The following is a 2,464-nucleotide window of genomic DNA, read 5'->3' on the forward strand; positions in this document are numbered from 1 at the left end:
ATATTGTCACTAGAACAAGGTTCAGTTTCGATTATTTTGTCACTAGAGTGAGTCTTCCCTGCGCAAGATGACGGACTAGGTTCAGTGGCTTCATAATTTCTGTTTTTTGGTCAATTCCATATGCATCATATGTAAATAAAGTTTAGCAAGATATCACAATCACCAATATGCATATATTAGGAAAAGAATCGACAGATAAAACAGATAATCATATTATGGTGCTGGCATAAAAGAAAAGGAGCAAATAGATCCCACACTATGCTAGTGATCCGAACAATTAGGTGAAATACAAGATTAGGAAGAAAAATCAAACATTCGTAGTTAATTCCAGCACAAGATCTGTACAAAATGACAAGCAGAAAGTATTTATCAAAATGAGCAATAAAACTCAACTCAAATTCCTAAATTTACAACACTAAATGTTTAAATTCAGATACTATTTCAAATGGAAACAGATCATTACAAATCAAGGGCTTATTGTGGAATCTGGTTCATCCATTGTAACCGCGGCTGAGGTGTCTACTCTGGTGCAGGAAAATTACTCGATGTGGGAGAAAAATTTAGAGATTTAAGACATACCAATTATCCCAGAAAAGTACAAAATAATATGATATATTTGATCACAATGTTCTCATAAAACGTTCAACATATATAAATCAAGAATCAAAATATATAAATCTAGAAAAATAAACAATGATTTGAGTTATAATAAATATTTATGAGATTGAGAGATAGAATGATAGCCATCTTAAACTTAGCATTAACAGAAAAAAAACATCCAATCAAGAATTCAAACAAACAAAAATAAACAAATTGTAAAAAGTACCTTTACTTCCATGTGAAACTGGAGTGGAAGCCAAATCAGATAGAGATTCAGACAAGCCAGTGGAAATACCATTGTCGTGAATATTTTCACCTGCAGAAAAATTCCAGGAGCTCCCATGTATGAAAACTCAGTTGCATATTCATCCATCCATTGGTCAACTGAATGCTTCTGCTTATATAGCTCCTTAAAATCAAGGAATGCTCCTCTATATAAAGAAATTTTTTGATAATAAAGACAATAATTTGTTAAAAAATCTGCCTAAAACAATATAAGACCATGCCAATTAAAAATAGCTCAATAATATTACTATTCAAGAAATCATTCTCATTGAGGAAAATATATGAAAGATTAAAGAAATCAGTATCCTAGCCTGTCATTTAGATTCTTATATTTGGGTTAGACTACCAGGTCACTGACACGTGAACTTTGTTCCACAATGTAAATCATGCAGAGAAACAAAACATATTAGTGGAACAAGCGATATAATTAATGAAAACAATTATTAATAAAGATTACAAAAACTAAGCATTATTTTTCCATCTACAAAGAATTTGAAATGGAAAGACCAGAATAAAAACATGAATATTGTAATCAAATAAGGAAGTTTTGAAGCACATCCCCTAGTGCACGTGCGTGTGCGCACACACACACAAAAGGAAGATCAACAAAAGCTCACCTCAAACGTGTGGCTCCAAATGTGTCTGCAAAGAAAACATGGTCATCGAAGGCGAACCCTACCCACTGATCCATTTACTCGAAGCTAGCTCTAGCTAAGTTGTTTACTCGTTTCAAATCCATTCTAGAAAGTCTGGCATATTTTTTTCAAGTGATTTTGCATCAGATGACAAGTAGAAAGTGTGTAAATCAGTGACTATAACAATACACAAGTTTCGTACAAAAATTAGAATAAAATGATGATTTCAAGAGTGATAACCACTCATGCATAAATAAAGATCATTAAGTTTCCCATTAAAGTCACTCAACTGAAGAACATGAATTCTGGGAAAGCCTTCAGCTTCCTCTCTTTCTTTCTGAGTGTTATAACACCAATCCCCTGCACCGTGAATTTTGACTTAAAAACCGGAACAACTTATAAGATCAATGGCATAGTACACAACACAAAAATTACTATTTATAAGATCAATTGACATTCTTTAAAGTCGCAATACAGTCCTAGACAAAACTAAATGTAGAATAGCAAATAAGATGACTATTTAAAAGCTGACAAATAAATACTGAAGAGGACCATATAAAAAAATAGATTAACGAGTCCAGGAACTTACTGCAGGGCTAGACCTTGATTTTCTGGCATACTCTGAAGCTTCTTCAGCACTTCTACCTTAGGACTAGCAGATTTCAGAAGAAACGTTTAAATTTAAGAAAGAACGACGCAAGGTCTGACCTCGTGAAGCTTTTGTTTTCTTTCCATAACCTTAGATGTTCAGAAATATTTCTCACCCGATTCCGAGACCATAGATTCTTTCAACTGGGATAGCGACTCCAGCAAGCTCTCGAAGCAAAGAACAACGATCCAGAAAAAATTTATACGCGAATCGTGGATATGGAATGGAGAGATGAGTCAACGAGACACCAAAATAAAGAACCTATCGGAAAAGAGAGAATTTAAAGGTTTTTACC

At 33.6% G+C, this 2,464-nt stretch overlaps 1 long non-coding RNA gene across 1 annotated transcript; it reads right to left on the reverse strand.

Moving 5' to 3' along the window:
* Positions 1 to 1,542: 1,542 nt before the first annotated feature.
* On the reverse strand, positions 1,543 to 2,244 carry LOC140859880 (uncharacterized). Its single transcript, XR_012143555.1, has 3 exons — positions 2,110 to 2,244; positions 1,811 to 1,880; positions 1,543 to 1,634 (listed from the first exon to the last, which is right to left on the reverse strand). It is a non-coding gene; the product is annotated as an uncharacterized lncRNA (long non-coding RNA).
* Positions 2,245 to 2,464: the final 220 nt, after the last annotated feature.

Source organism: Henckelia pumila, chromosome 4 (assembly GCF_033568475.1).
Source record: "Henckelia pumila isolate YLH828 chromosome 4, ASM3356847v2, whole genome shotgun sequence".
Taxonomy (NCBI): Eukaryota; Viridiplantae; Streptophyta; class Magnoliopsida; order Lamiales; family Gesneriaceae; genus Henckelia; species Henckelia pumila.